The 23,548-nt window shown below is 50.5% G+C and overlaps 1 protein-coding gene across 1 annotated transcript in view; it reads right to left on the bottom strand.

Moving 5' to 3' along the window:
- Positions 1–15,795, bottom strand: part of LOC140718662 (uncharacterized) — a 42,478-nt gene extending 26,683 nt beyond the window's left edge. The window contains exon 1 of the mRNA XM_073032694.1: positions 15,559–15,795. The gene's annotated coding sequence lies outside the window, so the exon portion shown is untranslated. The remainder of the gene's footprint in view (positions 1–15,558) is intronic.
- Between the last annotated feature and the right edge of the window lie 7,753 nt (positions 15,796–23,548).

Raw genomic sequence — 23,548 nt, 5'->3', positions numbered from 1 at the left:
GAACACTCCCTCAGTACCGAGGACACAGCGAGTGGGTACAGGAACACTCCCTCAGTACCGAGGACACGGTGATGTGTACGGGAACACTCCCTCAGTACCGAGGACACTGTGATGTGTACGGGAACACTCCCTCAGTACCGAGGACACGGTGATATGTACAGGAACACACCCTCAGTACCGAGGACACGGTGATGTGTACGGGAACACTCCCTCAGTACCGAGGACACGGTGATGTGTACAGGAACACACCCTCAGTACCGAGGACACGGTGATGTGTACGGGAACACTCCCTCAGTACCGAGGACACGGTGATGTGTACAGGAACACTCCCTCAGTACCGAGGACACGGTGATGTGTACGGGAACATTCCCTCAGTACCGAGGACACGGTGATGTGTACGGGAGCACTCCCTCAGTACCGAGGACACGGTGATGTGTATGGGAACACTCCCTCAGTACCGAGGACACGGTGATGTGTACGGGAACACACCCTCAGTACCGAGGACACGGTGACTGTGTACGGGAACACACTGTCAGTACCGAGGACACGGTGATGTGTACGGGAACATTCCCTCAGTACCGAGGACACGGTGATGTGTACGGGAACACACTGTCAGTACCGAGGACACGGTGACTGTGTACGGGAACACTCCCTCAGTACCGAGGACACGGTGATGTGTACGGGAACACTCCCTCAGTACCGAGGACACGGTGACTGTGTACGGGAACACTCCCTCAGTACCGAGGACACGGTGACTGTGTACGGGAACACACTGTCAGTACCGAGGACACGGTGATGTGTACGGGAACACTCCCTCAGTACCGAGGACACGGTGATGTGTACGGGAACACTCCCTCAGTACTGAGGACACGGTGACTGTGCACGGGAACACACCCTCAGTACCGAGGACATGGTGACTGTGTACGGGAACACTCCCTCAGTACCGAGGACACGGTGATGTGTACGGGAAAACACCCTCAGTACCGAGGACACGGTGACTGTGTACGGGAACACTCCCTCAGTACCGAGGACACGGTGATGTGTACGGGAACACTCCCTCAGTACCGAGGACACGGTGACTGTGTACAGGAACACTCCCTCAGTACCGAGGACACGGTGACTGTGTATGGGAACACTCCCTCAGTACCGAGGACACGGTGATGTGTACGGGAAAACACCCTCAGTACCGAGGACACGGTGACTGTCTACGGGAACACACTCTCAGTACCGAGGACACGGTGATGTGTACGGGAACACTCCCTCAGTACCGAGGACACGGTGATGTGTACGGGAACACTCCCTCAGTACCGAGGACACAGCGAGTGGGTACAGGAACACTCCCTCAGTACCGAGGACACAGCGAGTGGGTACAGGAACACTCCCTCAGTACCGAGGACACGGTGATGTGTACGGGAACACACTCTCAGTACCGAGGACACGGTGATGTGTACGGGAACACTCCCTCAGTACCGAGGACACGGTGATGTGTACAGGATCACTCCCTCAGTACCGAGGACACAGCGAGTGGGTACAGGAACACTCCCTCAGTACCGAGGACACGGTGATGTGTACGGGAACACTCCCTCAGTACCGAGGACACGGTGATGTGTACTGGAACACACCCTCAGTACCGAGGACACGGTGACTGTGTACGGGAACACTCCCTCAGTACCGAGGACACGGTGATGTGTATGGGAACACTCCCTCAGTACCGAGGACACGGTGATGTGTACGGGAACACTCCCTCAGTACCGAGGACACGGTGACTGTGTACGGGAACACTCCCTCAGTACCGAGGACACGGTGATGTGTACGGGAACACTCCCTCAGTACCGAGGACACGGTGATGTGTACGGGAACACTCCCTCAGTACCGAGGACACGGTGACTGTGTACGGGAACACTCCCTCAGTACCGAGGACACGGTGATGTGTACGGGAACACTCCCTCAGTACCGAGGACACGGTGACTGTGTACAGGAACACTCCCTCAGTACCGAGGACACGGTGACTGTGTACGGGAACACTCCCTCAGTACCGAGGACACGGTGATGTGTATGGGAACACTCCCTCAGTACCGAGGACACGGTGACTGTGTACGGGAACACTACCTCAGTACCGAGGACACGGTGATGTGTACGGGAACACACCCTCAGTACCGAGGACACGGTGACTGTGTACGGGAACACTCCCTCAGTACCGAGGACACAGTGATGTGTACGGGAACACACCCTCAGTACCGAGGACACGGTGACTGTGTACAGGAACACTCCCTCAGTACCGAGGACACGGTGATGTGTACGGGAACACTCCCTCAGTACCGAGGACACGGTGATGTGTACGGGAACACTCCCTCAGTACCGAGGACACGGTGATGTGTACGGGAACACTCCCTCAGTACCGAGGACACGGTGACTGTCTACGGGAACACTCCCTCAGTACCAAGGACACGGTGATGTGTACGGGAACACTCCCTCAGTACCGAGGACACGGTGATGTGTACGGGAACACACCCTCAGTACCGAGGACACGGTGATGTGTACGGGAACACTCCCTCAGTACCGAGGACACGGTGATGTGTACGGGAACACTCCCTCAGTACCGAGGACACGGTGACTGTGTACGGGAACATTCCCTCAGTACCGAGGACACGGTGATGTATACGGGAACACTCCCTCAGTACCGAGGACACGGTGACTGTGTACGGGAACATTCCCTCAGTACCGAGGACACGGTGACTGTGTACGGGAACATTCCCTCAGTACCGAGGACACGGTGATGTGTACGGGAACATTCCCTCAGTACCGAGGACACGGTGACTGTGTACGGGAACATTCCCTCAGTACCGAGGACACGGTGATGTGTACGGGAACACTCCCTCAGTACCGAGGACACGGTGAAGTGTACAGGAACACTCCCTCAGTACCGAGGACACGGTGACTGTGTATGGGAACACTCCCTCAGTACCGAGGACACGGTGATGTGTACGGGAACACTCCCTCAGTACCGAGGACACGGTGACTGTGTACGTGAACACTCCCTCAGTACCGAGGACACGGTGAAGTGTACAAGAACACTCCCTCAGTACCGAGGACACGGTGAAGTGTACAGGAACACTCCCTCAGTACCGAGGACACGGTGACTGTGTACGGGAACTCTCTCTCAGTACCGAGAACACGGTGATGTGTACAGGAACACTCCCTCAGTACCGAGGACACAGCGAGTGGGTTCAGGAACACTCCCTCAGTACCGAGGACACGGTGAAGTGTACAAGAACACTCCCTCAGTACCGAGGACACGGTGAAGTGTACAGGAACACTCCCTCAGTACCGAGGACACAGCGAGTGGGTACAGGAACACACCCTCAGTACCGAGGACACGGTAATTTGTACAGGAACACTCCCTCAGTACCGAGGACACGGTGAAGTGTACAGGAACACTCCCTCAGTACCGAGGACACAGCGAGTGGGTACAGGAACACTCCCTCATTCTTCCTGTACTGAGGCAACCAGAACTGAGCGCTTTGCTCTAGGTGTGGGTAACAGGAAATTTTGAGAGCTGTAACACGTGTGGGTTTGTTGCTGCCTGCACGGTGCTGCTCAGGTTGCAGCAATGCATCCTGAACCGCTTTCGTGCTCAGCAGGCTCGTGCAGCCTTGCAGCTGCAGTGCGCTCTCCACAAGTACCGCAGGGCCGCACTGCCCGCTGCCGAGAGCAGCTGTGCAGTCCAGCTCCCGTGCAGCTGCAGGACGTGACCCTGCCCACCCACGGGCAGTGCCAGCTTCCGCCTCTTGCCATGCCACTCCTCCCACACTTCAGCTTTTCGTCTCCTCCATCTCCTGCTCTGCCTTCACCCCGCAGCGAGCCCAGGCCCTGCTCGGCCAGCAGTGCTGATGGAAACTTTTCCTTGGTGTCAGCAGAACAAAAGAGATACTCATTGGCCTCTGGATTGGGTGGGGGCGTGCACTTGTTCCTGTTTATATAACCAGAGACTCAAGTTCCTGGTAGTAAATATCACCAATAACCTGTCTTGGACCAACCATACAGATCGTATGGCCAGGAGTTCTCCGGTGCCTCTGGAGGCTAAAGAAATTGGGCATTTCCCCCTCAACCTTTGCCTTGTTTTTGTCGAAGCACTGTGGAACGCCGCCTGTCTGGGCGCATCACGGCTTGGGAAGGGAACTGTGACCACAAGAAGCTGCTGGAACTTGTGGACACAGCTCAGCGCATCACGGAAACCAGCCTCCCCTCCATGGACTCTCTGCACTTGTGGCCGCCTCAGTAAAGTGGCCAACATAATCACCCAGCCCGGACATTCTCTCTTCTCCCCTTTCGTTGGGCAGAAGATGCAAGTGCCTGAACTCACGGAGCGCTGAGCGCGGCCGCGCTGTTAGCACGCTATCGAATAGACGGAGAAGAAGAAAGCCCTTGGGTCCGACTGGAGTCATCGGGACGCCGTCGTGACAGCGATTTTTTTTTAGCAGGACTTCTTGCCTTTACGAGGCCGAGTTGCTAGCTCGACGCTCGACCCAGCACGGATGGAAGGGAGCCGGCTGGATACAAACTCAGGAGACTTCGCCCCGAAGTCCAGCGCTGATGCCACCAGCCGGCAACGCTATTGAATGAATGGTTTCCTAGTACTGTATGACAAGATGGCCCCTTGATCTCACAGTCTACCCTGTTATGAGTTTACACCTCAATCTTTACCTGCACTGCACTTTCTTAGTAACTGTAGCACTTTATTCTATTATTGATTTACCCTGTGCCCTCTTCAATGATTTGGCACTGTACCTCAGAACCAATAAACCAATTTACCTCTCACTCAGCCTATTACCTGATTACTCCTGACACAGAGTGCCTCGTCAGTATTCAGCCCCAACCCTTTGTTCACATTAACGGGTAGTACAATGAGGGATTTAAATCAATTTAACTGAGGATTTTTATTTGTGAATTACATGCTTTTTTTGCAGAGTAGAGACAAAAGAAAGCAGGGAAATTTGTAAAGCATAAAAAATTAAAAATTAAAAACCTGAAATGTCAGCAGTTCAAAAGTATTCATCCGCACGTTGCTCAGGACTTAGTTGAACCACTCCTCACAGTTATTACAGACTTGTTTTGAATAAGTCTCTGTTAGCTTTGCACAATATGATGGAGCAAGTTTTGACCATTTCTCCTTGCAAAATTGTTCAAGCTGTGCCAGATTAGTTGGGGAGTGGCATTGGACAGCAATCCTAAGGTCTTGCCAGCGATATTTGATCAGGATGTCAGGACCCTGAAAGGGCCACTCAAGGACATCAATTTTCTTCAGTTGAAGCCACACCATAGTTGCTCTGGCAGTGTGCTTTGGACCATTGTCCTGATGACAAAATGAAGTTCCTCGCCAGTTTAAACTTTCTTGCTGAGTCTGGCAGGTTTTGCTCCAGAGCAACACACACAAAATGCTGGAGGAACTCAGCAGGCCAGGCAGCATCTGTGGAAAAGGGTAAACAGTCGACGTTTTGGGCCAAGACCCTTCATCAGGACTGGAGGAAAGGATGACGAGTCGGAGTAAGAAGGTGGGAGGAGGGGAGGAAGAAATACAAGGTAGGTGTTAGGTAAGACCCAGAGAGGGGGAGAGGTGAAGTAAAGAGCTGGGAAGTTAATTGGTGAAAGATAAAGGGCTGGCAAAGAAGGAATCTGATAGGAAGGCCATGGAAGAACGGGAAGGGGGAGGAGCACAAGAGGGAGACGATGGGCAGGTAAGGAGATAAGGTGAGGGAGGGAAATGGAGTGGGGGATACTAAAGGAAAATGGGGGGGAGGGGAGTGCATTACCAGAAGTTTGAGAAATCAATGTTCATGCCATCAGTTTGGAGACTACCCAGACAGAATATAACATGTTGCTCCTCCAACCTGTGTGGCCTCATTGCGGCAGTAGAGGAGGCCATGGACTGTTATGTTTTTATCCAGGATCTCTCTGTATATAGCAGCATTCATTTTCCCATCAATCCCGATTAGATTTCCAGTCCCTGCTGCTGAATAGCACCCCCATAGCACGATGCTACCTTCAGTATACTTTCCATTAGGGCTGATGTCACCTAGATTTAATCTACACCTACTGCCTAGTGTTGAGGCTAAAAGGTTACATGTTAGTCTTATCTGACCACAAGACCTTCTTCCACATCTTTACATTGTCTTTAAAGTGATGCCTTGCAAAATCTTTACAGCCAAGGATGTGCTTTCTTTTTAGCCGGGGCTTTTTCCCTGCCACTCTTCCATAAATACCCATTTTGTGCGAGGCATTAGAGATTGTGGACCCATGAACTTCATCGCAGTTGCAGCCACGGACTTATGCAGCTCACTCAGAGTGACTGTTGGCATCACAGTCGCCTCTCTCGCAGGTGCCAGTCTTCTCTGGTGACTCGTTTTAGAGGGGCAACCAGACCGAGGCAGTGTGGCTGTGGTATATACTTTTTCCACTTTTTCATAAGGGACTGCACTGAGCTCCAAGGTACATTCAGTGCCTTTGATATGGGCTTGTATGCTTCCTGAGTTCTGTGAATCTCTCTTATCATTTCCTTGACTTCCTGTGAATACTCTTTTGCCTTCACTTTGGTTTGCACTGTTGAAAATCTACCACACTGTTGGTCCTTACCGAGAGAGGGACATTTTTTCAGGTGATCCTCCAATTTTCTGCGTCAACAAATTGGGTGAGCTGGTAAGGTAATATACAGTATTGCTCCTGGGGAAAGTTAATGTAGTAATTGTAGAGGGGATGAATACTTCTTCAGCCTCAGAATTTTGGTTTTTAATTTTTAGTAAATTGTTGACAGGTTTTGGTATTTTATTTTGATTTGGCATGATGCACAATGTTTTTTAGATTAGCTCAAAATATCCTATTTCAATATATTTTACATTTAGAAAACGAGAGTGAAATGTGAGAATAGTTGTGGAGGCTGATTGTTTTTACAAGGCACTGTATTCCTCTGCACTCACAGTAGCTTTGTTTAGTATCATAAGCAAATTTGGAAATTCGATATTTTGTTCACTTGGAAAAATTGTTGATCTGTATATTGCTGTGCTAACTGCTCAAATCAAGTAAGCATGTACCAACAAATCTCAAAGACAGACCCTACCTTCTAGTAAGACAGTTGAATGTTTCCCTAGTCAGAGAAAATCACAGAATCTACCTCGTAATAATCTTGCACCTTATTGTCTACCTGCACCGCACCTTCTCCGTAACTGTTTCAATTATTCTACATTCTTTCATTGTTTTACCTTGCACTTACTTTTATGCACTGTGTAATGTATCATGGGTAAAGCCCTCCCCAGCATTGAACACAGCCACACAAAGCATTGTTGCAAGAAAGCAGCATCCATCATCAGGGCAACACACAAAATTCTGGAGGAACTCAGCAAACCAGGCAGCATTTATGGAAAAGAGTAAAGAGTTGACATTTTGGTCTGAGACCCTTCGTCAGAACATTGTTTACTCTTTTCCATAGATGCTGCCTGACTGGCTGAGTTCCTCCAACACTTTTGTGTTACTTTCGATTTTCAGTATCTGTAGATTTTCTCATGTTTGTGATCCACCATCAGGGACTCCCACCACCCAAGCCGTGCACTCTTCTCACTGCTGCCATCAGGGAGAAGGTACAGGAGCCTCAGGATTCACACCACCAGGTTCAGGAACAGTTATTTCCCCTCAACCACCAGGCTCTTGAAACAAAGGAGACAACTTCACCCAGCTTCACTTGCCTCAATTTCAAGGACTCTTCACCTCATGTTCTTGATATTTATTGTTTAATTGTTTATTATTATTATTTATTTCTGTTTGTATTCGCAGTTTGTTGTCTTTTGCACACTGGTTGAATGCTCAAGCTGGTGCAGTCTTTCATTGATTCTATTATAGTTATTATTCCATTATTGACATTGATTATGCCCATAAGAAAATGAATCTCAGCATTATTTATGGTGACATATATGTACTTCGACAATAAATTTACTTTGAACTTTTTGAACTTTGAATGAATGACTTGGTCTGAATGCACAGTATGCAAGACAAGCTTTTCACACTATCTCAGTACATATGACAATACTAAACCAGTTCTGATTCCACCTGCCCTGGTCCCGGCAGGCTGTTGAACTGTAGATTGTGTTGCAACGGTTCGCACTCAGCCGAGGTGGGGGTGCTTGGCTGGGTTGTGCAGGAGTGCACCTGGTGGGGAGTGGGAGGGTGTGATCAGTGGGAACCACTGTGACACTCCTCACTGGGTCAACAGTGCACACAGTGAGCTGGACCCCAGCCTCACAACCACTCCAGTACCTGCACAGTGTGGCAGGAGTGAACTGCCAGCAGTATTTTCTTCCAGACAGGATCACACTGTACTCAATCTATGCACTACAGGGCATTCTGTGGCATCGTACTGCACGCAGATCTGACTACCTGCCAAGGGAGTGCACCCTGCTCATTACGATGGGAGGAAGTGAAGTTGCTGGTGGCAGGAGGAGGATGGGGGGGTAAGAATGTGCAGCCTGTTGAATCCACACTGCCCACATTACAGTATTGCCACCTCAACCCTCCCAACACCCTCTGCCTCTTTGCATCCCAGCCTCTCCTCTTGCAAGTGGTTCCCTGAATTCCGGCTGTGGTCCAACCCAGACATCTCCCCAGCCCTTTGTATCCATCCCTCTAGACTTCCAGTCTTCCATTCTCCATTCGATAAGCCAACTAGAGGAGAGGCTGTACTTGATCTGGTGTTGGGAAATGAACCTGGTCAGGTGTCAGATCTCTCGGTGCAAGAGTATTTTGGAGGTAGTGACCACCTCTATCTCCTTCACCATAGCATTGGAGAGGGATAGGAGCAGACAATTTGGGAAAACACTTAATTGGGGTGGAGGAAATATGACTCTTTTAGGCAGGAACTTGGGAGCATAGATTGGGAGCAGATTTTCTCAGGGAAATGCAAGGCAGAAATGTGGCAAATGTTCAAGGGATATTTGCATGGCTTTCTGCATAGGTATGTTCCACTGAGGCAGGGAAAGGATGGTAGGGTTAAAAAGCCATGGTGTACAAAAGATGTAGAAAATCTACTTAAGAAGTAAAGAAAAGCTTCTGAAAGGTTCAAGAAACTAGGTAGAGCTCTCGAAAATTACAAGGTTGCTAGGAAGGAGCTTAAGAATTGAATTAGGAGAGCCAGAAGGGGCCATGAGAGGGCCTTGGTGAGCAGGATTAAGGAAAACCCCAAGGCATTCTACAAGTATGTGAAGAGCAAGAGGATGAGCCGTGTGAGTATAGGACCAATCAGGAGCGACAGTGGAAATGTGTGCATGGAGTCAGAGGAGGTAGTGGAGGTACTTAATGAATACTTTGCTTCAGTATTCACCAGAGAAAAAGACCTTGGCAATTGTGGGGATGATTTACAGTGGACTGAAACGCTTGAGCATATAGACATTAAGAAGGAGGATATGCTGGAGTTTTTGAAAAGCATTAATTTAGAAAAGTAACCAGGACCAGATGAGCTATACCCCAGGCTACTATGGGAAGCGAGGGAGGAGATTGCTGAGATGCTTGCAATGACCTTTGCATCATCAATAGGGACGGGAGAAGTACCAGAGAATTGGAAGGTTGCAAATGTTGTCCCCTTGTTGAAGAAAGGTAGTAGAGATAACTCAGGAAATTATAAACAAGTGAGTCTAACTTTAGTGGTGGGCAAGTTGTTGGAGAAGATCCTGAGAGGCAGGATTTATGAGCATTTGGAGAGACATAATCTGATTAGGGATAGTCAGCATGGCTTTGTCAAGGGCAGGTTGTGCCTTACAACTCTGACTGAATTCTTTGAGGAAGTAACAAAACACATTTCTGAAGATAGAGCAGTGGATGTAGCGTATTTGGATTTCAGTAAGGCATTTGATAAGATTCCTCATGCAAGGCTCCTTCAGAAAGTAAGGAGGCATGGGATCCAGTGAGACCTTGCTTTGTGGATGCAGAATTGGCTTGCCCACAGAAGGCAAAGAGTAGTTGTAGATGGTTTGTTTCTACATGGAGGTCAGGGACTGGTGGTGTTCCGCAGGGATCTGTTCTGGGACCCCTCCTCTTTGTGATTTTTATAAATGACCTGGATGAAGAAGTAGAAGGGTGGGTTAGTAAATCTGCTGATGAGACAAAGGTTGGGGGTGTTGTGGATAGTCTGGAGGGTTGTCAGAGGTTACAGTGGGACATTGACAGGATGCAGAACTGGTCTGAGAAGTGGCAGATGGAGTTCAACACAGGTAACTGTGAAGTGGTTCAGTTTGGTAGGTCAAATTTGAAGGCAGAATATAATATTAATGGTAAGACTCTTGGCAGTGTGGACGATCTGAAAGATCTTTGGTCCATGTCCATAGGACACTCAAAGCTGCTGCACAGGTTGACAGTGTTGTTAAGAAGGTGTATGGTGTGTTGGCATTCGTCAACTGTGGGTTTGAGTTCAAGAGCCGTGAGGTAATGTTAGAGCAATATAAGACCTTGGTCAGACCCCACTTGGAGTACTGTGCTCAGTTCTAGTCAGCTCACTACAGGAAGGATGTGGATACTATAGAGAGAGTGCAGAGGAGAATTACAAGGATGTTGCCCGGATTGGAGGTTGAGTGAACTTGGCCTTCTCTCCTTGGAGCGACGGAGGATGAGACATGACCTGATAGAGGTTTACAAGATGATGATGGTCATTGATCATGTGGATAGCCAGAGGCTTTTTCCCAAAGCTGAAATGGCTAGCATGAGGGGCATACATAGTTTTAAGGAGCTTGGAAATAGGTGCTGAGGGGATGTCAGGAGTAAGTTTTTCACACAGGGAGTGGTGGATGCGTGGATTGCACTGCCAGCGGCGGTGGTGGAAGTGGGTATAATAGGGTCTCTTAACTGACTCTTGTGTGGCACGTGTCCAAGTGGTTAAGGTGTTGGACTAGCGATCTGAAGGTCGCGAGTTCGAGCCCCAGCCAGGGTAGTGTGTTGTGTCCTTGAGCAAGGCACTGAACCACACACTGCTCCAGTCCACCCAGCTGAAAATGGGTTCCAGCAAAAATGCTGGGGGTTAACCTCGCGATAGACTGGCATCCTAGCCGGGGGAGAGTCTCGTACTCTCAGTCGCTTCACGCCACGGAAACCGGAAATAAGCATTGGCCTGATGAGCCTATATGGCTCAGGACAGACTTTAACTTTTAACTGACTCTTAGATAACTACATGGAGCTTAGCAAAATAGAGGGCTTGTGCGAGGGAAATTCTAGGCAGCTTCTAGAGTAGGTTACATGGTCAGCACAACATTGTGAGCGAGGGGCCTGTAATGTGCCGTAGATTTCTATGTTCAATGTTCAATGTTCTATCCAGATGGCATTCCCATCCCTCTCTGTGAGGTTCAGTGCTCCGACAACCCTCCAACTGGCCATGTGATCCTCTGTGATCTCCCCGAGCATCTCCTTTCCGCCTCCAGACCAGCTGAGGTTTTGCAATGATGGACATGCTCGGCTGCCAATTGGAGGGGATTATTGTTGGGCAGTCCTCTCCCCTGGGCTTTATGTCCAATCAGAAGTGGAGGGACACTTCAACCCCATCCACACCCCCTCCACCATGTCCACACCTGGGATCGGGTGATTAGCAAAAAGCCACTGACTGCCCAGCGAGGGACTGGCCCTCCGTGTTGACCTGCAGTGACCTTCCTGTTCTTTCTGAGTGAGCTCCATCAATGGCCAGTGGAGGTGACCACCCCTGCCAGTGGAGGTGACCACCCCTGCCAGTGGAGGTGACCACCCCTGCCAGTGGAGGTGATCACCCTGCCAGTGGAGGTGACCACCCATGCCAGTGGAGGTGATCACCCTGCCAGTGGAGGTGACCACCCTGCCAGTGGAGGTGACCACCCCTGCCAGTGGAGGTGATCCCCCTGCCAGTGGAAGTGATCACCCCTGCCAGTGGAGGTGACCCCCCCCCCCCCCGGCCAGTGGAGGTGATCACTCCTGCCAGTGGTTCTCCGGCTGGTTTCCTGGCAGATTCCACACTACACGCCCCGGACAGCGGGGATCTCAGATCACTCGGCTTTGCAATGACCTGACAGATCCAGTGGTCCAGTGATCCAAGCAAGCCCTCTCACCACTGGATCACTGCTGGAGGATCCCCGGGAGCTCGTAGGTCTCTGCTGTACGACATCCATCTACCAGGGAGCCAGTAGATCCCTGCTGCATGATCCCCCTAACCTGGTGTACAAGTGGATCACTGTGGTATGATTTCAGTCACCCAGTGAACACTCCACCATCCCGTCACTATGTGGCCTGATCCCCACGTGCCAGAGAGCTAGTAGGTTACTACTGTGTGACTGGTATGACCGAGAAACCCAGCGGATCCCTGCTGCATGATCCCTGAGATCCAAAACCCCAGGGCAGCAGGATCCAGCGGGCTAATTTAAATTAATGACACTCATACATCCACCACTAGGTCACTGTTGTTTATTTTTCTCACAGGACACGACTGTCGCAATGCGTTGATAGTCTCTCACTTCCTCACACGATAAGAAAACATTCAAACCATTGAGTGTGAGCCAGCTCTCAGGGCAAACCCATCAACCCCCTTCCCCCACTTACCTCCTCGTAACCTATTCCACCACCCCACCACCCCCAGGCTCTTGTCAGCTCCCCCACCCACAGCCAGATTTTACCGACACACTAGTGGAAAGTGAGCCCACTGTCCTGTACGTCACTGGAATGAGCAGGAAACCAGGGTGTCCGGAGCGAACCCACCCGGTCTCAAGGAGAATGTAACAACTCCACACACAGCCAGCGTCAGACCTCTGGAACTGGAGGCACTGAGCCCAGCATTTATGGCCCAACCCCAAATGCCCACGAGCCCAGTTGCCTGCAGGCCCACCACAGGGTCTAGAATCGGGTACAGGCCCAACAGGGTAAGGAACTTGTGGTGGGGCCTCCTCACCCCAGAAGTTATTTCATTGACACCGCTCACATCTCCAATTGAGTTGCCACCCTCAGCTCAACAACATACAAAACAGGAGTAGGGGAGGCCATTCAGTACTTCCAGTCTATCCCATCGTTCATCAGATTCCCCCTTCCCCTCAGCACCATTTGCCTGCGCTCGTCCCAGGCTCCAGATTCCTCATACACCTTGCAGATATGTGGGATGGCAGGTTAATTCCCTCTGGGGCATGACACCAAGGGGGTAGAATCTGGGGGGGGGCTAGTTAATGGGAACATGAGGAGAATAAAATGAGATTGGTTTGAATAGATGCTCAAGAGTCAGCACAGAATCGATGGGCCAAAGGTCCATGCTGTGTGACTCAATATCTACAACTTCATAGGGACTACTGTTTACTGACGGGTGTGGGAGGGTGGGCCACTGACATCTTCCTGACCTCTCCTGCATTAAACTGAGCTCTTCCCTCCATTCCCTTAATTATCCAAAATTCTGTCAGTTGGTCCCACTCGAACAGCACACTGGGAGAGAGAATCCCGAGTGGAGGAGTTCAAAGTAAATTTATTATCAAAGTTACCACATGCTACCCTGAGATTCAGTTTCACGCAGGCATTCACAGGGGGAATAAATGCAATTGAACTTACAAAACAAAAACTATGTAACAGATCGAGACTGACAAACAACCAATATGCAAAAGAAGACAGAGTTCAAATCAAAAATACTCCTGAGAACAGGAGCAGTAAAGAGTTTGTTCCCATCTCATTCCAATAACGCTCCACGTATACACGGCTCACGACCCCTGAGCCATCTGAGATATCTTCCACGCTGCCTCTGTCAGATCTCCTCCCTCCCCACCCTCCTGGAGCCTGGAGGACAGGGAACCTGCAGAGCCTATGGGTTTGAGATGCCAATCCTGTCTCAGCCAGCAACGCCACTTCCCCTTTCTAGGAACCGGGCTTGGCAAACAACCGCCTGTCTTAACTATTTGCCACTGCTCTGTCACAGGAAGCCCCCCCCCCCCCAAACTTCAAGCAGGAAGTGACAGGCTTCTGGATAGTCTGGGAATCCCGGGACAATGAGAATGGAAAATGGGAGGGGGGAGCGAGGCAAGAAACACTGCCACAGTCCAGGTGACTGGTGGAGCAGGTTTGGGGGGAGGGGGAGTAGGGCTGAATAAATTACTTCCCTCCTTTCACTCCTTGACTCTTGTTCTTGAGGTGTGTGTGTGTGTGTGTGTGTGTGTGTGTGTGTGTGTGTGTGTGTGTGTGTGTGTGTGTGTGTGTGTGTGTGTGTGTGTGTGTGTGTGTGTGTGTGTGTGTGTGTGTGTGGGCGAGGGTGGCGGGGGTACGATGAGGAGGAATTGGAAGCATAGAAATTGGTGTCTCTAGAAGGCCTTTGATCCATGAGGTGAAAGAGGAAGTGTTGCTCCTCACTGGAAGACAGGACGGTGTTGGGATGGGTGCAGGGGTGAAAAGTTGCCGAAAGGTTCCTCATTAGGAAGTGGAGTTGGAATGGGGTGACTTCCAGTCCCCTCATCCTGAAACCCCGGGTGGGTCGCTGTACCTAGTGGGGAAAGGTCAGGCGCAGAGGGGCCCAGTGACAGATCGGCCAGCCTGGGGTGATATGAAGATCCACAGAAGACCCCTTGCCCAGCCCTCTGTGTGAGACCACCCCTTGCCCAGCCCCTGGCAAAGCTTCCCACTCAAAAGCCAGCTCTGAATCGCCGGGGAGACACCAGCCTAGTGTCGGACAGACAGGGGAGGTGCAGGATATCCCCAGGCAGAGTGAGAGAAAGAGGAAAGGAGAGAGACAGAGACAGGAAGAAAGCAACAGAGAGACAGAGAGCTGGAAAGAGAGGGAGGGGGAGAGAGAGAGAGTGTGTGTGTGCCAGTTGAGAAAAGAGAGACAGATTAACAGACAGACAGACAGACTGACAGAGATGTATGGGGAATTGAAAGAGAGTCTTTCACTTGTGGGATGGGTGGTGGGGGTTGATGACTCAGTGACCCAGGAGAGGAAGTGGTGAGGGCCTGTACAGTCAGCAGAGGGGTGGGAAAAGTAGAGACAAGGGGTGGGGAAGGTTAGTGACGGTGGAGAGCGGGGAACGGTGGGGGACTCAGGCACAGACCACGAACATGGGGGAGATCTGCCGGCGTTTCCGGGGGAGAGGCAAGAGGTCCCTACAGACCCCCACCCTGACTGTCCCGCTAACCCCGTTCCTCCCCACTCCTGCTCACCTGACCCAGCGGCCCCACCCACCCTTCTCCGCAGCACCAGGCCACAAACACTGCAGCCCACAAAATGGAGGCAAACGCCATTTCGCGAGAGGAGGGGAGGAGGCACAAGGTCTGCTGTGGCGAGGGGAAGGGCGGTTATACTCAAGGCTCTTCCAGCGAGACAGTACTTTCTGGCTGACGCTAACATTTTGCCCCAGCTTGCAGAGAGCCGACTCTGCTCCCACACACCCCACAACTGCCTCTCTATGTCAATCAAATCCAATTCCCTCCTCTCAACCCTGATTCTCGTTCTGCATCCCCCTCCCGAAGGTTGGTCAGGCTTCTCCTCGGGGTCCTCCGTGGTCCCATCGGAAGGGCAGGGAGGAGGGAAGCCTCTGTAGGGAAAGGACTTACCTCAGTTTGGGAGCGAGGGGTCCTCCAGTAGTGTTGGGCGTCTCATGGCTCCGATCTGGGTTCCAGCCCACCTATGCCCGTGAGCAAGGGCGGTTGGGGGGTGATTGCGCCGGGTGGGGGTAGGGGTTGTTGACGGGGCGAGCCAGCCGCCTTGCTCGCTCCCTCCCTCCAGCCGCCTCACTCGTTCCCTTTGTCCGTCTCCCTCCCTCCCCCTCTGTTTGCCGAGCCGCTGTCTGACTGCAGGAAGGAACCGAGGAGCCACTTCCGCCTCCTGCCGGGGCCTCGGAGCTGCGTCACAGGGCTGGGGGTGGGAGGGGCGCAGATTGGTGGGGGGCGGGGGGTGGTTGAGGAGACAGAGGCTGGGGGGAGGGGGGGATGGAAGACCAGCAGGTGGACACACTACAGCCGGAGCCAAGGCAACAGCTCAATTCTGAGTCAGAGTCAAACAATGCAGAAACAAGCCCTTCATCCCATCTAGTCTATGCCGACCACAGCATCCTCCTTACAAGTCCCAGTTGCCTGCATTCATCCTGTGACCCTCCAAACCCCTTCCCTTCACATACCAATCCAAATGCCGCTTAAGTGGTGTAATTGTACCAGCCTCAACCACTTCCTCTGGCAGCTCATTGCAGGTACCTCTCAAGTCTCTTTTAAAGCTCTTTCCTCTTAGCTTGAATCTGCACACTTTAGTTTTGGACTCCCCAGCCCTGGAGGCAAGTCTATCACTCTCCACCTTAGCCACACACACCACATGCATTTATAAACTTCTGTGAGGTCACCCTTTATTCTCCCACCCTCCAGGGAATAAAGATCCAGTGTGGCCTCCCTCTATCTATAATTCAGGATCTCTAGTCCAGGCAGCCTCCTTGTAAATCTCTTCTGCACCCTCTCCAGCTTGAGACCGTCTTCCCTCTAACAGGGTGACCAAAGCTGTACGTAATACTCCAAGTGCAGCCTCACCAGAGACTTGCATAACTGCAACATAACGTTTCTTCCCTGGAACTCTGTGCCCTGACTGATGAAGGCCAGCACGCCTTCTTCACCGTGACGTCCACCTGCTCGGCCGCTTTCACCACTACCTGGTGCCGCAGTTCCACGACACTCACCGGGTGCCCCGCCACTCGCTGTATAGGTCCTACCCTGACTTGAATGACCAAAATGTATCACCTCACGCTTACCGAAGTTGCAATCCATTTGCCTCAGCCCATCTCCGTAGCTGATCAAGATCTCTTTGCAGTTCATTGTAACCTGCTTCACTATCAATAAGACCCCCTAACTTAGTATCATAAAACCATAACATCAGAATTAGGCCATTCGGCCCATCAAGACTGCTCTGCCATTTCACCATGGCTGATCTATTTCTCCTCTCAGCCTCAGTCTCCTGCCTTATGCTTTCATGCTCCAACCAATCAAGAATTTATTGAGCTCTGTCTTGAATACACATAAAAACTTGGCTCCCACAGCTGCTGTACAAAGAATTCTGCAGATCAACCGCTCTCTGGCTAAAGAAATTCCTCTTTGTCTCCATTCTAAAAGGACACCCCTCTATTCTGAGGCTGTGTCCTCTGGACTTTGATTCTCCCACTAAAGGAAGCATCTTCTCCACATCCAATCTATCAAGGTCTTTTACCTTGTTGTGGATAGGTTTACAGACCCTGTATTCTAGTGAATACAGACCCACAACCATCAAACACTTTTGACATATCCACCTTCAGACCATTCAGTTTCCCAAGAACCTTCTCCCTAATAATGGAAACTTCACACACTTCATGACCCCTGACACCTGGAACTTCCACCATAGTTCTAGTGTCATCCTCAGTGAAGAATGATGCAAAATACTTAGTCTGTTCATCTGCCATTTCCTTTCCCCTCATTACTACCTCTCCAGCATCATTTTCCAGTGGTCCAAATATCCATTCTTGCCTCTCTTTTACACTTTGCGTATCTGAAGAAATTTTTGGTATCCTCTTTAATACTATTGGCCAGCATACTTTCATATTCCATCTTTACCTTCTTAATGACTTTGTAGTTGCCTTTTGTTGGTATTTAAAAGCTTCCCAATCCCCTGACTTCTCTCTAAATTTTTCTCTATTATATAAAATCTGTTTTGCTTTTATCTCAGCTTTGACCTTGTTAGCCACAGTTGTGTCAACTTGCCTTTAGAATGCTTCTTCCTCTTCAGGATGTATATACTCTGTGCCTTCCGAATTGCTTCCAGAAATTGCTGCTTTGCTCTTATCCCTGCCGGTGGTCTTTTCCAATCATTTCTGGCCAACTCCTCTCTCATGCCTCTTTAATTCCTTTCCCTCCGCTGTAATACCAATACATCTGACTTTAGCTTCTCCTTCTCAAATTTCAGAGCAAATTTGATCATACTATGATCACTTTCCCCCGAGAGTTCTTTTACTTTAAGCTCTCTAATCGATTCCAGTTGATTGCACAATACCCAATCCAGAATTGTTGATCCCCTAGTGTGCTCAACCCTGAGCTTCTCTAAAATGCCATCTGGTCGGCATTCTAGAAACTCCCCCCTCTTGTATCCAGCGCTAACCTGGTTTTTCCAATCTACCTGCATATTGAAATCTCCATGACTATTGTAACACTGTCCTTTGGGCGTGCATTTTCTATCTCCTGCTGTCATTTGTAGGCCATGGTCTTACTACTGTACGGGGGTCTGTATATAACTCCCATCAGGGTATTTTTACCCTTGTAGTTCCTTAGCTCTATTTACAATGATAAAACACCTTCCAACCTCTTTCTAAAGATTTGATTTCATTTTTTACTGACAGAGCAAGGCCACCCCTCTGCCTTCCTGCCTGTGCTTTTGATACAATGTGCACCTTTGGACATTGAGCTCCCAGCTATCATCTTCTTTCGGTCAGGATTCAGTGATGCCTACAACATCATACTTGCCAATCTGGAACTGTGCCACAAGTTTGCCGGCCTTGTTCTGTGCCCTGCACACTTTGAAATATAACACCTTTCATTCTGTATTCACTCTTTGTGATTTTGTCCACCTTTTACATTGCAGCTCATCCTGCTGACTGTAGTTTTACCCTACCATCAGCCTCTTCTTGCTAGGAGTCTCACTACACATTGCCACTGTTTGTGAACCAACTCCCTCACCCTCAGCACTATCACTCCAGTTCCCAACCCCCTGCCAAATTAGTTTAATGAGTATCATTAGTATCATGAGCAAGCTTGTTAATTGTTCCATGTACGTTCATATCCAAATCATTAACAGACGTATTGAATAACAGGGGTCCCAATACTGACCCCTGGGACACCCACTAGTCATAGGCTTCTTATTAGAGAATTGACCTTCACCCAGCACCCTCTGCTTCTTATCATCGAATCCATTCTGAATCCACCTCTCTAGCTGTCCCATATCTCATGCAACCTAACTTCCAGATCATGCTACCATGCGGGACCTTGTCAAAGGCCTTCTTACTAAGGGCCATGTAGAAAGCATTATCTGCACTGCCTTCATCCTTCCCCTTAGTTACCTCTTTGTAAAACTCCAAAAGATTTGTCAGACTTGACCACCCATGCACAGAACCATACTGACTATTCCTGATCAAGCCCTGACTATCTAAATGATGGTAGACCTTGTCTTCAGTAGCTTCCCTACAACAGAAGTCATACTCATTGGCTTATGATCCATAGCCTGCCCTTGCTACCATCCTTGAACAATGGACCAACCGCTCCCCCTTCACTGACTGCACCTCACTGACTCCCCTCACAGACCTCCCCTTACTTCCTCCCAGTTCAGTAACAATCCTCACCCCTCGCTGACACCCCCCCCTCCTCCCAACACCCTCTCCTCTCTGGGTCTCAGAGTCACCTTTGGGACCATCCCTGAGGGTTTCCTTCCCAACTCATACCCTGCAGAAATTCATTGTTACACAATTTTTATGTATTATTTTCTCCACCTACACCCCCTCTCTCTGTTCTTCTCACTCGTTTCCGTCAACCTTGTCACCCTCTCTGCCCTTGACTGTCCTCTCTCCCCATGTCCCTCCCTTCCTGCTGTCTTGCCTCCTTCTCCCCCCAAACTTCCTCCCATTCTCTTCCCTTCCGTTTGTCTCCTTTCTCATCCCAAATTTCTCTCGTCTCTCCTTTCTTCCCTCTCCTCCTCTTCCTCTTTCTCCTCTTCCTCCTCCCTGTCTTCCACTCACTCTGTTCCCCATTTTTTCACTTTATCCCTTCTCTCTCCCATCTCCTCTCTCCCTCCTTCCTTCTCTCTCTCCATCCCCCCTTTTCTCTCTCACCCATGCCCCCCTCTCTCTCCTTCACTCAACCCCCCCCCCCTTCCTTCCCCCTCCCACCCCTTCAGGTGATCGCCGGAATGCCGTTCAGTCCTGTCGCTGGTTACTGCCCGAATGGCGGAGAGTACTGCCCTGATATCAGGGGGCGAATAGGGCACCGTAGGGATCACTGTTCCACCCCAGTGTTGCTAAACTTTGCCCCAGCACTTTTGCCCCCAACAGCCTCAGTACAAACTGCGGACTTTCCGAGCTGCGCCAGCTGAGTTACTTCAAAGCGCGTGAGGTGTGAGAGTGTGAAGAGTTTGCAGCCCGAGAGCGATAGAGATCTCGGCTCTACGTCCTCCCATACCACTTCCTCTTCCCTCCTCCATCTCCGCAGCTGCTTTCTCTTTCCCTTTCACTCATTCTGGCTGTGTGTGTCTCTCCTCTCCTCATCCCATAACAACAGTCTCTCTCCGCTCTCTCCCTCATCCTCTTCTCCCACTCTTCCCCCTTTCCTCTACCTATCCACTCTTCCCCCTTTCCTCTATCTATCCACTCTTCCCCTTTCCTCTACCTATCCACTCTTCCCCTTTCCTCTATCTATCCACTCTTCCCCCTTTCCTCTACCTATCCACTCTTCCCCTTTCCTCTATCTATCCACTCTTCCCCCTTTCCTCTACCTATCCACTCTTCCCCTTTCCTCTATCTATCCACTCTTCCCCCTTTCCTCTACCTATCCACTCTTCCCCCTTTCCTCTATCTATCCACTCTTCCCCCTTTCCTCTACCTATCCACTCTTCCCCCTTTCCTCTATCTATCCATTCTTCCCCCTTTCCTCTATCTATCCACTCTTCCCCCTTTCCTCTACCTATCCACTCTTCCCCTTTCCCCTATCTATCCACTCTTCCCTCGTGTTCTCCCTCTCTCGCCCGTTCCCGTGTCTTTCTCTCCCTCTCTTTCCCTACCTCCCCTCCCCCTTTTTCTGCCCCCTCTCTCTCCCTTTCTCCTCTCTCTATCTCATCCACTTGTTCGCTCGCCCTCTCCTCCCTCTCACCGCCCCACCTCCTGCACACCGCCACTCCCCGCCCCTTCCCCTCATTCATCCCATGTCGTCCCGTGTGGGAAAGTGCTGAAGCCGAGCGCTGCCGCCAGCAGCCGGCGGAGCCTCGATCTCCCGGGAGCGGACAGGCTGCGGCGGGATTGAGTGGGGCCTTTCAGCGCTGTGGTTTTCCTGCCTTCGAAGTCCCCGGCTTCATTAAAAACAGCAAGGCACTTCGCCTCGCAGCAGGCCGTGCACGTCGAAAGGGCTCTGAGTGTTTCCGACGATTTCTTCAAATCGCAAAGGGGGTTGTTAGTAAACAGGAGGGCAGGGGGTTGGTGCCTGTTGTGGCATGAGCGGCGGCGTGTGCGGCTCTGGTCAGAAACTCACCCCGCCAACAAATGCACTTAAAAAATGTCAACACATACACTCAAAAACTTCTCTAGTTGTACCGTGGAGAGCATTCTGACAGGCTGCATCACTGTCTGGTATGGAGGGGCTGCTGCACAGTACCGAAAGAAGCTGCAGAGGTTTGTAAATCTAGTCAGCTCCATCTTGGGTACCAGCCTACAAAGTACCCAGGACATCTTCAGGGAGCGGTGTCTCAGAAAGGCAGCGTCCATTATTAAGGACCCCCTGCACCCAGGCCATACCCTTTTCTCACTGTTACCATCAGGTAGGAGGTACAGTCTGAAGGTACACACTCAGCGATTCAGGAACAGCCTCTTCCTCTCCGCCATCCGATTCCTAAATCGACATTGAACCCATGAACGTGACCTCACTTTTTTTTAATATACAGTGTTTCTGTTTTTGTATGTTTTTAATCTATTCAACATACGTAATTGATTTACTTGTTTATTTATTATTATTTTGTTTATTGTTATTTTATTTATTATTATTTTCTCTGCTAGATTGTATACTGCATTGAACTGCTGCTACTAAGTTAACAAATTTCGCGTCACATGCCGGTGATAATAAACCTGGACCCTTGTCCCCGCCTCTCCTGTTCCAGCCCCGCAATCGTCCCGTGCACCAGAGACAAGCAGGGTTGTCCGTGGGGAGATGGAGAGTTGATGAGGGGACTGGGACGTGGCGGGGGAATACGTAACTCACAGGGTTGTAAAGCAAGCCCTTCGGCCCGTCGGGTGCGCACTGACTGCCTGTTTAACTGAGTCCAGTTGTTAACCGCGGCTCTGGCTACCAGAGCGCCGAACTCCCTGCTCTTCCCCCCGCACATCCTCCTACTAACATGAGACCTGTCAACGGATGCTTTTAAAATGCAAGACTGCATTTCTGCAAATCAGACCACTTGGCTATCGCTCTCCGGCCTGCATACAGGAAGAGGTTAAAGAGCAAAGCTCCAAAAATTAGAACAGGTCACGGGGCAAAGGAGCGGCCCGACTCAGCGGACTGAACCGTGTTCAGCACTCATCAGAGGCTCCGAATGAGTACGCCATGGTTGTAACGGACTTTATTAAAACCGAGCGTTGTCCCCTCAAAATCATTCAGAATCTTCCCCACTCAAGCTCTGATGAACCACGAGATCTGCAATCTGCGGAGAGCCAGATCAGAGGCATGGTGACAAAGCCTCTGATCACCAGTCTAGTGACCAAAAGATCCGGGCATGATATCCAGAAAGCCTTCTCACAGGCGAAGTGGCAATTCCAAAGTCAACTTGATTTAACGGCGGATGCCCGACAGTTGTGGCAGGGCTAACGCCTCTTTTCAAGTAAAATCAAGCGACACAGGTGACAGCAGGGCTTCAGTTCCAGGCGAGCTCAATGCCTCCTTTGCTTGCTTTGACCGGTGAGACATGGAGGAGCCACCACGAACTCCCACAGTCCCTGATGATCCTGTGATTTCAGTCTCTGAGGCGGACGTGCGGACAGCCTTCGGGAGGGTGAACCCACGAAAAACACCCGGCCCGGATGAGGTACCTGGCCCAAGTCCCGAGCTGATCAGCTGGCTGGAAGAGTTCACTGAGGCCCTTTACCTCTCACTTTGGTACCCGCCTGCTTCATGCAGGCTTGTAATATAGCGGTGCCTGAGAAGAACATAGCAACTTCCTTCAATTACTATCATCCAGTAGCACTTACATTCACCGTGATAATGTAGTTTGAGAGGTTGGTGATGAAACATTATCAGATCCTTCCTGAGAAGAGACAAAGATCTGCTCCAATTTGCCCACAGGAGCAACAGGTCCACAGCAGATGCCATCTCATTGACTCCTCACTCAACCCTAGAACGTCTGGACTATAAAGACACATACATCAGGATGCTCCTTATCACCTACAGCTCAGCGTTCAATACCATCGTCCCCTCAATATTAAACAAGAAGCTCCAAGACCTTGGCCTTGCAATTGGACCTTCAATTTTCTCACTTGTCAGTCAGTTTGAATTGACAACAACACCTCCTCCACAATCTCCATCAGCACAGCTGCACCAGAGGCTGCTCTATGCACTTCACACTTGTGACTGTGACCAAGCACTGCCCCAGCGCCGTATCCTAGCCTGCTGAAGACACAACTGTCATTGGTTGAATCAAAGGTGGTGATGTATCAGCATATAGAAGAGAGATTGAAAATCTGGCTGAGTGATGCCATACAGATAATCTCTTACTCAGGGTTAGCAAGACCAAGGAGCTGATCATTGACTTCAGGAAAAGGAAATCAGAGGTCCATGAACCAGTCCTCATCCGAAG

The sequence above is a fragment of the Hemitrygon akajei genome, chromosome 2, assembly GCF_048418815.1.
Source record: "Hemitrygon akajei chromosome 2, sHemAka1.3, whole genome shotgun sequence".
Classification (NCBI taxonomy): Eukaryota; Metazoa; Chordata; class Chondrichthyes; order Myliobatiformes; family Dasyatidae; genus Hemitrygon; species Hemitrygon akajei.
This window is presented reverse-complemented; position numbering and strand designations above follow the sequence as displayed.